We start from the raw sequence: 15685 nt of genomic DNA, 5'->3' as shown, positions 1-15685 counted from the left end.
GTTCCAGCATATTCCTTGGATATACGCAGAATACGCGCGGTCTTGACTTCCATGAGAAAAGTGCAGGTGCATGATTCATACGATCAAACTTCTATAAAATGTTTTGTAAGGTTTCCCTGGGGACAAGGGGATCTTGGTGTAGGGCGTGGAAAGGGGTCCCAGTCCACGCACGACCGAACCTTGGTACAAATATACATGCATCCATTAGAGTACCTTTATCCAATTTTCATGCGATGTGCGTTTGCGGGGAAACTAAGAATAGTGTTTCTATGCGTTTGGGAAGAGGGTAAAAAATATATTACTATATATTTTACCTCCTAACGGCCTAACGTAGGCACTAATGCAGTACTGAAAGAGAAACACTGAAAAGAATGTACAGTAGAATATAACCTGGAACAACACAGGGCGTATGTTTACCGCCGCCGTCACCGGACCGTCACCGAGAACGAGATTATTTCGGGCCGAATTTAATATGACGTAACGGCGATCTTTTGCCCACCGCAACCGATTTCGATAATTGATGAGAGACAAAATAATAATTGAGCTCGTGTACGGTGTGTCAGCGACGGGACGGCGACGGCAGTGTGTGGACAAGTTCATACGTGTTTTGTATTGCAGGCACATCGGCCCTTCAAAATCTCGGGCCACGTTCTAGCGGTCACGCCGATCTACTCTCAATTTCGGCGGCCGGGATGACGGCGCTCGGGTGACGGATGTGCGGAGGTGGACACGCGGCTAAGTAAATGTATGTCCGCTACTTCGGCGCCGTCTTCTCATTCTCGGTGACGTGACGTTGACGTGACGGTGACGGCGGTGGTGGACAAACACCCTATTTAAATCCCGAAATTCCCAAGGGAGTCGAAGCCCCGGGGCGCAGCTAGTATTCTCTATATAAATAACTAACTTCAGGTGAATGTGAAGAAACTAGAACATTTTTGGAAAAACATGATGTCATTTTATGTTTTTTTCTGTTTAAAAAGAATTACAATTTCATTCGACGGATGATTTATTACGTGTTAAGATTCTCAACAACGATTTGTTATTCAATCGGCATGGCCTCGTGGCTAATACTACATGTCGTGTGTCTGTCTTTTCTGTCGTGACGTGCGACGCTATTGTTTAATGTTATTTTAAAATATATTATTGTTGAAAATAGTATTCTTTGTGTATAAATTGATAACTTTATTATAAAACGTGAAGATCCTCTTTGAGCTTGCATTTTAGCTTATTTGCTGTGAAAGAAAAGTAGATACTATCATAAAAATGCAAGTTTTCGATAAGGAATGAAGGAAAGGAATGAAAAGAAAAAAATAGAGATGCCTGCATGAAGTTTGGGAAAACTTTTGCCCAAAAATACCTCGGGAAAAAACAATTTTGAGCAAATAAATCTATAATAATAATATAAATGCAAAAGTCTGTATATCTTTCTGTCACGATTTCACGTTTAAGCCTCTGAGCTTAATGATTATATGTATAAAGTGATCGGTTAACATCAGACAGGGAGGGAAGATTATGACGTGATGCACCGACCGCACATTAATTAGGATAAGGTAAGTCAGATGTTGATGATAGTTAACTTAATAAACTCAAACGCCTACCGCGTATGGAGCGGTCAATATCTGGTACGAAAATAAATCTTAAACACAACGTTGAAACAAATGTAATTCAGGATAGCTGATCTTTTATGGAGAATATGGTGAAAAAATTCATCAATATAACACGGATCAGCATTTTCGGATCACAAGCAACTCCGCTAACCATGCTTAGCTAGCGAATTTCTATAGTGCGCCTTCGGCTATAATACAAAATAACAAGTCAACAGAAGTAAAACATGTGGTGGTCTGACAAGGACGCCGAAGACCATGTTAAGTGGAGAAGAAATATTAGGAAAACGGACCTGGCTTTGATGATTTTTTCCTATTAACGGTACAATCCACCCTAACTAGAGATGGGCGTTAAAAGCATATAATTTTATATAATACTATTATTTAATTTGAGCACAATAATAGGTTAAATAATTTAAGCAACAATCGTTAATTGCTTACGCTTAAAATTTTAACACTCGGGCAAATTTTAATTCGATTAGAAATTATAGTTCATTGATATCGTTCAAAAATTTTAAACGTCGACATAATAACAACTCAAAACTATCAGTAAATCAAATTTGCTAACAACATATTCGTAGCAAAATATGTTAGCAACTTTTTTCAACGAAAACTGTATTATGTTCAACTATTATTAGCACACAAGATTTTTTAATTTAACAACTTTTTTAATAACAAAAACTTAATAAGCAATTAAGCAGATAGGCAGTTAAGAAAATCCATTTTTTTTTTAAATAATGTACAGGTTCAATCTGTTATTTATTAAGCCTATTGTGTCTGGTGTTCCAGCATACCAGACGTTAAACCGTGGCAAATATATTTATTACAGCTAAGTAACAAAAACATAGAAATGAGAGTAGGAAACAGAGAGCCAATTAAAAGTCTCCACAGGTAACATAAGAATAAGAAATTGTGAAATCTAAGCAAAAGGGCAGTGTCACAAGAAAACACACTAGATGGTTTATATATATACTAGAAACTGCATAGTAATTTTAAAGAAGGAAAAAGGAGGAAGTAAATGCACTTTTTTCACTGAAATTTGTATCCCAGATGCCGATTAACTATTTGCTTTTTCGAGATAAACATATACGTCTGTGCTATGGTAGATTTATGTCAGAAAGTGACAGCTATGTGATTTTTTTTATTTATACCCCTGACTAAGCGATAAATAGGATAGGCAGAGTACCGTTCATTGGTTGTTTACACGATTTCAAGAACATTATTTGCTGTTTTTGCGTCTTCGTTTTTTAGGTTAGTGTTAATGGGTTGCCCTGATTAAGGTATCGTAAAATATTAATGGCTCTTCATGATTGAACAGTCAATCGTGGTATTTCAACATTATATTTAGCTTTCTTTTGCAAAATACTAATGATTATAGTTTTCGTGTATGTTCAGGTTTACTTGTCGTTGTAATGTCAATCTGTTAACAATATTTATATTATACTTACTAATACTATGTCGTAGAATAGTTGTAACTTCAATTACCTGAAAAAAAAAATTGATTTATTAAGTAAACTTGATTAAATTTACAATTGTATTAACGCTAAGAGTTTCGCATTATCTTCCGGACAACTGTTTTGTAAATTGTATTAATAATATAAATGTATCTTAATGAAAACTATTTGTAAATATATAAATACGCTTTTATCACAAATAACCAGGTTTAGAATCTAGAACAGGTATTAAGGTTAATCTTCTCAATTAGCCTTCATCTGCGTTAATTACTGCTAATTGATATCGCATGTTATGCAAACAGGGTTTTTTTCAATACCTTTTTCTCAATCTGTGTGGTTTGTCTTTATATTCTTTATATATCTATTATATTATATTTCTTTTTACTTTAGGAAAAGTTTATTCGTATATATATATATGACATTTCGTATATAATATCAAGTCAGACATGTGCAAAATATGGATCAATAAGGCTGTACAGGCCAGTACATCAAATTACCCAAATTTATTGTAAATTCATTCATATAAGACGTTGACGACCACGGTGGCGCAGTGGTAAAGTTCTTTCCACTGAACCGAGAGGTCCCAGGTTCGATCCCCGGTCGGGTCATGATCGAAAATCATCATTTTCTGATTGGCCCGGGTCTTGGATGTTTATCTATGTATGTATTTGTTATAAAATATATTATCGTTGAGTTAGTATCCCATAACACATGTCTCGAACTTACTTTGGGGCTAGCTCAATCTGTGTGATTCGTCCTAATATATTTATATTATAAGGAATGTGTTTTCGGAAACAAGTTTATCTAAAGATTCTTATTTTCTCTTAGAGTGTGTTATTTGCTAACACTGGTGATTATGACGACTACCGCATATAATCAACCGCATATAATCATATAATCAATACACACTAATGAACCTAAACTGTCAACCAGTGTGCAGGTTTCCTCATGATGTTTTCCTTCATCAGAAGCAAGTGGTGGTCTATGAAAACAACAGAGTCAGATTGTTACAAACTTATGTGGCACGAGTGGGATTCCAACCTGGGACCTTTCGATCACAGGCGGACGGTCTTAACCACTTTACAACCACCACTTCAAAAGGAACAGCGTTAAAGAGTAAAAGGAGAGATATATCACAAATCGACAAATTAGCTTTGAAGAAAACAAATGCTTAACCACTGTGGCAACTTCGTACAAATAGTTACAAAGTCGTGTACAGATGTAGCATTGGTAGCGTAGCAGATTGCAGTCGAATGCATTCAAACAGCTATGCACTGTGGCAGCTGCCCTCAATTGCAGTTAATTAATAATATCTCCAGTAATTACGGAGTCCTAGATGCACAGTTTAATGAATAGGTCTACACTAGTAAATTCCTACGTTCTTTGGTATAATTAGTGTATTTTTTCAACAGTTGTAGGCAACGCGCGTGTCACCCCTGGTGTTGCTGATGCCAATAGGCTACGGTGACCACTTGCCAGCAGATGGGCCGCATGCCTGTTTGTGAGCTTGGTAGCATAAAAATAAAATATAATTCTTTTGCAATTTTTCACTGCTAAAAGTTTAGTTTAAAAGTTAGAGATTAAACTGTTGTATTTTTAACCCCCGACGCAAACAGATGGGTGTTATAAGTTTAACGTGTCTATCTGTGCAACTGTCTGTGTCATCGTAGCTCCCAAACGGATGAACTGATTTTCGTTTAGTTTATTTTTTGTGTCATATTTAGAAGGATTTGTCCGTAAAGACTTTCTGTGATTTATCATGGAAATTTCGGTGTTTTATCACCAAAATTGAACTGTGAGTGCGATCAATAAATTTCAAAAACCGATTGAGTCTAAACTCAAGAAACATCTATATAAAATAGAAATTAATGACGTTGATTTATGAGACGGCCATCTTTGGATGAGGGTTTAAATAGAGAATTGGTTTTTTCTTCTACCCGCATAAAGCGTTGGTCACACACTGAATATTTTAACGAATCTCAATTTTGTCCGTAAATCTTGAACGCGATTTTTGAGCCGAAGATTAACATGCCATTAAATATTATTTCTGCATCGGATCTCGGATAGAGCTCAGTAAATAAATCTTTTTTTTTGTATTAATAACTTTATTGAACATTGGCTAAAAAATATATAATAGGAGAGGACTATTTAGAGTCAATAGAGACCCTAAATAGTCCTCCTTATTTTTCGTAAATATCTCCTATGTACAGACATAGTCCAGTTACAGTATTTATTATATATATTATTTTATTATTTATTTAAGACAAAATACAAATGGGAGAGCCGTTAAAGATTTTTGATCCCGTTAAATGTTCATTCTGAATCACTGTGTTCGACAATACTCTCGCCAAAAATTAATCAATAAATGGATACATTTATATATGAAAGGATATATGAATGATAGTACTATGGACAAGTTTGTTAGAGAAATTAAAAGCCCCCGACTTTCAATATTCATTTCGCCATTTTAACAGCTGAATCAACTTGGACCAGACAGACCATTGCATAAAAATTAACTATCAAATAAAAAAACCGCATCCAAATCGGTTCACCCGTTGATCAGCCACGGTTCCACGTACACAGACAGACAGACACACTTAGCGGGCAAACTTATAACACCCACTCCACCACTCTTTTTGCGTGGGGGGTTAAAAATTAGTACAAAACAAGTGTGTGTATAGTGGCAAAATAAAATCTCATTCGATATACCAGACATTCGACTTTCAACCTACAATCCAACTCATAACGCTCAAAATAGGATAATATTTATTCGCGATAATAAAGCGATGCCGCATGTGCCGTACACTTCTGGGTGAATTTCACGATCGTTTTGAACTCCGTCGCGGGCTCTCATTAGTGTTTATTAAATTGTACCATACACAGTAATAAATTTAATTATCCTATTTTATAAATAAGTAAAGTACTGGCACAATGTCAAATAAATGTTTAATTAAAAAATAATAATTCTTTATTTAAAAAATGTGCAACACTAATGAAACGCAACACGCCTCGTTCGAAAGTTCGTGAAAACCCTTCTGTGTTCTAATCAAAAATGCGCCCGTGCAAACTAGGACTTAGTTTTAGAGTGGGTTAAATTTACGATGAAACGTAAAATTATTGTAGCCACTGCATTTCTTAATAGTAAGAAGTACATTTTTTATTGCATCAAAACAAACTAAACCCTATCCTACTAATATTATAAATGGGAAAGTTTTTGAGGATCTACTGGACGGATTGTTATGAAATTTGGTACACGGGTAGAATATAACCTGGAATAACACATGGGGAACTTTTTTCCCCAAATTCCCACGGGAGCGAAGCCCCGGGGCGCATCTAGTAATGTATATTTTGAGGAAATTCTGTAAATGGTTTTAAAACACGTGTGATCAAGGCTTTAGAAATGTCACGAATTACGATACCGGACGTTTGAAAGGTTTTCAGATAAAACAGAGAGAGATTATGTTTCAGCGTTGAAATATTGTATACTTTTAGCGATTTTCTAAAATGAAAAGTTATTGATTGTGTCAGGTTTCAAAAACATAACTTTTTAATTCCTATTTTGTTTCTATTTTCAAGTTGACAGGGTGAAAAATAAAATGCATATATAGTTATTTAAATTCAATACTTGTGGCCGTCCAAATTAAAAGGGACTTTATGGCGACTAGCACTTAGGTCTCTATTGCCGCTGTTCGAATACAAAACAACGACAATAATGGCGTAAATGCCGGGCGCAATAAGGTCCCTTTTGATTTGGCCCGCCACAATTATTGAATTAATCAGTTTTATTAACCCAACGCTCGCGCAGAATCGAGGCACAATAGAATAAACAAATGTTTGACCGGCGCGTGTGCACCGGTTCGATAGACGTGATTTTCTATTTTTTTTTTCTTATTGTACATTATGTTAATTTTTTCACATGTCAGAAACAGACAATCATATGGTGCTACTCTGCCGTTTATGTCATTCTACGTTTAAAACTATATATACATATATTCGTGCATCATTAGCATTAAGTTTAACAACTAATGGGAAGCCCTTCTGGCATGATAGGGACGAACACTGTTTGAATGAATTTCTTTCGGCATTTCTTCTCACCAGTTGTTGTTTCGAAATGCTAGTAGTTTGTAGCTATGGTAAATATCATTTACTTTAGAATATGACATGAAAAAGTGCCCGTGAAAGCCTAATTTCTGAATAAATGATTTGAATTGATAACTACGAAACCAAATAATAATCAAATGAAATCGTACCTAAATAACAGCAATATTTACAGAAAATAATACGCTCCAAGAAAGATAACTGTTAATCACCGAACCAAATAAACTACTGTCTCTCTCGTTTCACCCATAAGCTATCTCTTTCGTACACAACAGATGTTCATAGCCACACCTGGCTTGTACGATAGTAATTTTTTTTTTGTTGAATTTGGGCGACTTCAGTGTGTGATACTTGACACGTTGTGTTTTGGAATGGAAGAATTAGAAATATATTACTACGAGAATATTCAGTGAGATTTATAGTGACGTGTTGTTCGGATAGACCACTCCATATCTTCTTGTGGATGTCGTAAAATGCGATTAAGGACCGCATAGCTAAAGGCAGCAGAATAAGTGCATACCCAAAGGTGATTCGCATCAGACAGGCATACGCTTGTTAAACCACAGTCGAATCTTAGAAATTTTAAGGTTAATTTTCACTCTGACCCCGGGATTCGATGCGTCACAGCCCAGTACATATCCGGAAATGGATGAGAGAAATAAAAAAAGAGTGACAAAGATAAATTATTAGTATTACCATCCCGAAAATGATCATCATGCAACCAAAAAATATAACAGATGTATAATTGCTACTTCATCAAAATAACTGTAATAGAATGGCCAAAATTTAAGTAGGCGAAGTCACAAGTAAAAGCCATTTGAGGAACATTACTAGAAAGAAACCATTAAACCCAGTATAGATTGTTTTTTCGCACCCTGCACACCCAAAGGACGCATTTGTGAACAAAATAAGTTCTTTGTAAACGATATCAGGTAACGTAACTTTGCTATTGAAAAAGGTCCCAAAGGTTTTTGTGTACAATACTTTATCATGCCGGCTCCAAACTATCACCGAATGCACGAACATTGGTATAGTTAGTACGAGAGCTTTTATTTACCGCAATAAAAATCCAGCAATGTATGCCAAATCTGCCAAAATTCGCGATAATGGACAGCCGGCATTAGATCCCAACGCAAGGGCGAACGGTATTAATAAAAGTTTAATAGATTGGAGCTTTGTGTGAAGCTTTTCAAAAGAATTTGCTTGTACTTTTCGATTGTACGAAGGTCCCGCTCGTTATAAAATACGAGTATCTTGTGTTTTTAATACTAAGATTTACTCCGCCATTTGTGCTTGCAGAAGTAGCCTTTTTTTATTTTACGTATTTACCCAAATTACTGTTAGAATGTTTAAAGTTAGTGTTTAAATGCTCTACTGCACTTGAACAATTTTTTTTGCAATAATGCTTAATGAAAAAAATAAATATTTAATTGGTTCGCCAATGGTTACTATTAATACAATACTACATCAGTACAGTTCTTGCTTAACTACTAGACTATTGTGTAACCTTTTAAGATGGACATCACAAATTTAAGAAAATGCAGGAGATTACGAAGCGATGATATTAAGCTATATCAATAAATAAAATTCATCAAAACCGATCTAACAGTTGAGCCGTGAAAGCGCAACAGACTTGCAAATACTGATGCCAGTTCGTATAATTGAGAAAATTCTCGTGTAAAATCCACTAGATTAATAAAGTTGGGTGGTCTTCTTCATAGTCGTATTCCTCATGGCTGAGTGTCGTGGTCATTACGTGGAATGAAACACAAACAACAACTTTCTTGGCAATATTTATGGAGTGGTTTGCTATTGCCTTCTCCATTTCACACACAAGTTAATAATCAACCAGTGTGCAGGTTTCCTCTCGATGTTTTCCTTCACCGAAAGCAAGTGGTGGTCGATGAAAACTACTATACATGAGTCAGATTGGTATACAAACTCATGTGGCACGAGTAGGATTCGAACCAGGGACCTTTCGATTCACAGGCGGGCGTCTTAACCATTACACCACCATCGCTTCCTTACCTACCTAGCTATCTTGAGTGGTACTCTTAGTTTAATAAAGACTCCACTAATTTCTGTGGTGGTACTATGCTCCAACATAAATGATAGAACATGTCTTAGTTAAAATAGAGGGGAGATTATTGCCCAACAGTGGGACACTACAGAAAGGGGGAATCTCTTTATTTCATTTCGAGTGTGTTATTGCTAATACTGGTGTCAGATTTTATTCAAGTGGCCTAAACGAATCTGATATGCTTTATACTATTACCGACATCTAGTGGCATGTAATCGCATACACATTAGTGAACGTCTGTCAACCAGTGTGCTGCAGGCCTACTATCAACCTTTACGGAACGATTCCAATGCGATTCCGTTCAATTTAGGAACCTACAAAATTAACTCGTTGGTATGAATTTTCGATGCAGATCAGTTTAAGTCCTAACTTGATCGCATTAAGAGATGATTGTAAGCCCTATGGAGCTGTTTATAATAATCTTTTTTGTGGTCCATTCTCGAACTACTAAAAAGATCATCGATAGACGATAATAACAATTCATAATATGAAACCGATACCATTACTTACCCAGTTTCGTTATTATGTTTACCTCACTTGACGTAACTCGATACTACACAAATTGTGCTTGCGCGAGTCAACACGCCTGCGACGCCATCTATTGTCTATTCGTCGATGGCCACTTCACGTTGTTGATGCGAGACGAAACAATAGTTGTCGTTTGCTGTCTAGTATTTGGATTTGGTCGATCAAAGACAAGTATAGTTTCCGACACAGATATAAGAACAATATGTAATGCTTTTAATTAACTGCGGTTTCCGACTAGAAACGTATAGTCAACCTACCCAAATTCATTGCAAACTTGCCGTTATTACTGCACCATAGACGTTCATGCGGGCTGAATGTATGTGCTGTTGACTGTACGATGGTATCGCGATTTTCGATATCTTTGCTGTCCGCCCTTGTAAGAAAGCAAGAAACTGGATCATTCTCACTAGTTCCAAAGTCAATGGAACTACTGAGAAAAATCTCACTTGTTCCGTGGAACTGTTTGCCAGTTGGAACTACTGAGAATGGTCCACTGCGTTTTGAAAGTCGGCAGTAGACAGTATTAAGTAAATTTTTGACGTCAAGAAATGATATATATCCATGGAATTTATGAAATCCATGATTTATTAATTTATCATACTAAGTTTAATAAAGAATTTTGAATTTTTATCGTTAACTTCCGTTACCATAATTAAAACGTACTGTTCCTGTAGAAAATGTACTGTTAACGCGGGCGAAGCCATGGGCAAGAACTTTCACGGTTACGATACCTTTGTTACTCTAAAACTCATAAACATAGAGAAAGAAGCGTTAATGAAATTAAAATCTGTGTATTTCGATATTAAATCCAGGATTTCAATTCTTTCGTTGCTAAATATAAATAAATATATTAGGACAAATCACACAGATTGAGATAGCCCCGCCCCAGCCATAAGTTCGAGACTTGTGTTATGGGATATAGTGTATATTACATAACAAATACATATATAGAAACATCCAAGACTCGGGACAATCAGAAAAAGATCATTTTCCATCATGACCCGACCGGGGATTGAACCCGGGACCTCTCGGTTCAGTGGCAAGAACTTTACCACTGCGCCACCGAGGTCGTCAAACTTTACACGTATAACATTTTGATATACGTTATTGTAATTTGTCCCTTATTTTAACAGTCTGAAAATCAACGAGGGTACTGTAGATAGCCCTTTGATCAACATGACAACGGTTCGTGAGATACCCGCAGAAAATGTGAATGATACCCATATTAAATGTTTAATGGCAGATTTCAACAAGGTTCTAAAGTGAAAATCGTAGCCGTTTATAATGAAAGTACAATTTTTTATTCTACGAATCCGCCCATCATGGAATTAAAAAGCATTTTTAAACTTTCGCGTTGCATAATTATATCAATACATATAATAAAACAGTAAAAAATGTGTTTTGAAGACATTGAAGATATTTAAATAAAAAAAAATGAGATCGATAGAGAATCAGTAATAGAATAAGAAATAAAAAAAAAGTCTGTTTGTCTGTTTGTTTGCACATGCTAATCTCTGGATCTACTGGACGGATTTGAATGAAACTTTTTTGTTGTATAGCTATAAAGCCTGGTCAACATATAGGGTATAAATTATTTTGAAAACCGGAACACCTGATGTAGATCTATGATGGTACAGCTAAACTATAGGGAATATAGAAATGACGCTCTAATAAAAGTTGTTCAGCCTGATGAATATTTTCTGTTGAGGTATAAAAATCGAAGATGTGGAACACCTGAAGAAGAGTCATAACAATTCAGCTAAACTATAGAAAATATACTTTTTCAGTACATATACGATACATTTGTCTGTACAATTAAATTTCTGTAATAATTTTGATTCCTTACCGAAAATTGATCGGCCACGCGAACGAAGTCGCAGGCATCAGCTAGTACTAAATAATAGGTATTAAACGCCCACATACCTTTTCTATTTCCGACTGTCGCCCAGTGACTACGGACCACGTAACAAGCTCCGAAACGTCTGGAAAATAGAAAAGGTATGTGCGCGTTCAATACCTGTTATTTAGTATATAATTTAAAAAAACAAACCCAATTATTGATCTTTTTTGCTATATGTATATTTTGTGCAATAAATAAATAAATAATTTTTTGAAAGCAATAAAAAAATAAAATATTTCTCTCTTTCTCATTTGAGCATTTTCCCAGTTATTTCCAGCCCTAGAGCGTCGGGGCCCAAGAGCCGTTTTCCTTTCTCCTCCAATTTACACGGCCATCTTGTAACATTAAATATGAGAATTAAAAATTTTCCAATCCCGCTTGTGTATTTATTTGTGCACGGAAATAATACCATTATAAGATTTAATTCCGAGTAACAGAAACACAAAATTAAATATCGGCAAATACAATCGTTTACAGCGAAATCGAAATTTACGAGTATGTTTTGAAAAAAGTAATTCATTTTCCCCCTCCCTTTGTTACCGTTAACAATATACTTTGACGTCATTCCCGAACATGTATCGATTTTAATCGATAGCCAGATTATACTTGTACTCATTATATGGCTTAGGTAGGGAACGGATGCAAGGTTGTTGTAATATCGATAAAAATATAGATAGGTTATATCGAGGTAATTAAATTATCGATGTTGATAACATCGAATTTATTTAAATTTAAATAAAAAATATGCAAAATCAATCAAAATCAAATCATTTATTCAGAAATTAGGCCTTCACAGGCACTTTTTCACGTCATATTCTAAATTAAATGATGTTTACCAAAGCTACAAACTACAGTTGCAGTTCACTGAATAAGTGCTAAGACTACGCCACAAGAATAAAAACGTAAGAATAGAGAAACAAGTCCAGTATGTTTTTTGTTTATATATAAGGAAAGGCAAATGATTAAAGCCCATACAGCCATATCTAAGGCCGTGAATTATCGATATTTTTCTTAGGATATGTTATCGATATTATCGTATCGTTATAGCGCAAATATCGATATTTTAGCTTCGATATCGGTTTGCCGATATATCATTGCAACCCTGGGCGTAAGACATTGATTATTGAATCCAACTCAGATGTTATTTTTTACAAGCTTATTCACATGCAATGTAACCATATCTCTTAAGTTTATCAAGTGGAATCTTGAAACTCAATTTTGAAGCAGATATCTTCAACCGATTGAGATTAAAATTTTGTTAACACGTTTAGTTTGGATGACGATGCATTATTATAAGCATGACCAAGATGGTGCATCCAGAAAGAACTCCAGACGTAGGGGGGGACTCTTCAACGGTTTACTGTATGCGCATAATTTTTTGTCACACATTTGAAAAAAGATCTCTATGACAACGCTTGCGTCAAAAATGACATTTGTGTCAAAAACTTATTTTAGGCACAGTGAAATATCGCGTCTACGAGATGTCGCTTGAAGATAAGAAGCGAAGTAATAGTTCTGACAAACGTTTAATCCAGTCTGGCTTTACTAACACAAACTGGAATCGAAGACATCGCAGACTCATAAATATGAAAGATTCCAGAACCGAATCTTGGAGCTGTGCGGAATAATGCTATTGTTTCCTATTTGTATGCCGTCGAATAAACGAGAGATTCTTGGGATAATATTGCGGATTCTTGCATTTATTTTTTTATGAAAGGTCAAAGAGCACAATATGGATTTTTTTTTTCATTCATTATTTATATGGATATGTGCAGGTATTTATTTTTCACTCGTGCTTTTTAACTAAAAACTCGAGAATCGAATCTACATCCCTGCCTGACCTGGACAATGCTAACCACTGAGATATTGTGACCATGCCCATGCAGCCGACTAAATTTATCCTTTTGTCTACATTATTTTTTTCATTAGAGAGCACTCTGACCGTACTCTCCTAATCAATTTCATGTGTAATGTTGGCAGAAACTATGGATCTCCACATGCTTGCATGTATAAAGTATGGTCTAATCCACACACACGCATGACGCAAATCCTAACTAATATTATAAATGCGAAAGTATGTTTGTTTGTTACCTCTTCACGCTCTATCCACTGGACCAATCTTCTTGAAATTTTGCATACATTTAGTTTGAAGTACGGAGAAGGACCTTTCATCTCGGAAACTGTTCCCGTGGGAATTTCACGCGGGCGAAACGGCGAGCAAAAGCTATTTTAAACAGGGAATTCGGAATGGAAATCGGATACGTATGTACCTACATACTAAAAACTTAAATAAAGGATTTCTCGGATTCAAATTGGATTCAAATTTTTAAACGGGATAATCTTTTATTCATCGGTGTGTAGAAAAAAGGTGAAATGGAATTTTTTTACATAGATTCTGAATAATTTAGACTGTGTGTAATAGCTTCGCTTGAATTCTGTTTAACCTACTCGTACTAGCACAAACCGAGCTTGTTATAATGCTTTACATAATTAAAAACTTATGTATTTGTTCCGGACTTTTGTTCATTTACGTGTAAAAAAAACTTATGTTATTGTGATGAACCAGATTGAGATTCTCACGCAATCGAAGTTCGCTACGTCAGTTTTCTCCCCAGATTTTTGTTTTTTTTTCTAAATCTGAAGATCATCGTCACAAAATTTCGAACGAACGCATCGATCGGTCGGACATTTTCGTTGGCAAGTTTACTTGTATTGAAACCATCGAAAGAATTGGTGAAAATCGATGACGTGAATAATTGGGCCGCGATCACGTGATAATAAAATGATTGAAACAAAAAAAAAATCATCCATCACAGACATACCATTGTTAATTTGTTGTATTGTTTATGTCGCAGTAAGGTAGAAAAAGCCGCAATTTAGTTCCCTACGTGAATTATACAAGTAACGCAAGAAACCAATTTATTACTAGACATATAATTATAAAACGGATGAAGTTTAGTGATATGACTATATTACTCGATTAAGTTTGATGAAATAACAATCCACCATAGATTAATAGTAGGTACATTGTTTATCGAGAAAAGAAAGCCACAGATTCTAACGACTTCACTCACATAGTCTACATTCTAGTTAAAACGTGTAGCTTGGCCGTTTCGTTACTCTAGAAATAAAATAACGCATTGGTTATCTTATTTCTAGAAATCTACGTGACGGTAGCAAAACGCCAAATTATACGTTTTAACTATAATGTAGACTATGTGAAGTTAAATCTGGTAAAGTTAGGGCGCATATATCAAGAATCTTGGCCCTACATGAGTTGGCTCATGCGCAAAACGTCTCTTTCGCAAAATGTCGCTTGATCGCAAAACGTCTCTTTCGCAAAATGTCGCTTGATCGCAAAACGTCTCTTTCGCAAAATGTCGCTTGATCGCAAAACGTCTCTTTCGCAGAATGTATATTTCTCTGAATGTCTCTTTCGCAGAAAGTCTCTTTCTCAAAATGTCTTTTTCTCAGAATGTCTCTTTTTTTTATTTATTTAATTCTATTTATTTAGAAATATAGAGATGAATCATACTTTTGGTACTTAAATTAACTTAAGTATGTATTCCAAAAAAAAACAATTTCAATTCTCATTATGACACTAAAATTTGTAAATTCAATCTGATTATGTATTTGTGTTCTATGTCCTTTTTGATTGCGAACAAATTCAATTTCTTGATCCATATTAATTATACTTAAATTCACTACTGTTTTGCAATTTTCTGCAAAATTCTGACCACTTTTTCATACATTTTGACCAAAGTGTGGACTTTGTGCAGCAAACTAGACTCGTTTTGGCAACATTTTAACATGAAAATGTTTTTGGTGGGATCGTACTTTCTTTGTAATACAAAGTGCCAATCACACCTGCGATAATAAAAAAAAAAGAATAACATCCACGTATATAGCAAATATCATTTACAGTAGTATAAAAATAGTATACGTTTCGTTTGCGTGACTAATAGGACGTGTTTCTGTGAATATGGACACAAAATAAATAGTGAATACAGAAATATTTTTT

General features: G+C 35.2%; 1 protein-coding gene across 6 annotated transcripts in view; it reads right to left on the bottom strand.

The window, feature by feature from the left end:
• Window positions 1–15685, bottom strand: part of LOC128678572 (uncharacterized) — a 164775-nt gene that overhangs the window by 104811 nt on the left and 44279 nt on the right. For 3 of the 6 annotated variants that reach the window (XM_053760178.2, XM_053760179.2, XM_053760180.1), the window contains exon 2: window positions 11688–11746. The exons of the other annotated variants lie outside the window; for them this stretch is intronic. The gene's annotated coding sequence lies outside the window, so the exon portion shown is untranslated. The remainder of the gene's footprint in view (window positions 1–11687; window positions 11747–15685) is intronic. 6 annotated transcript variants of the gene reach the window in all.

Source organism: Plodia interpunctella, chromosome 20 (genome assembly GCF_027563975.2).
Source record: "Plodia interpunctella isolate USDA-ARS_2022_Savannah chromosome 20, ilPloInte3.2, whole genome shotgun sequence".
NCBI lineage: Eukaryota > Metazoa > Arthropoda > Insecta > Lepidoptera > Pyralidae > Plodia > Plodia interpunctella.
The sequence above is the reverse complement of the archived record's forward strand: the minus strand, read 5'-3'. Positions and strand labels throughout refer to the sequence as shown.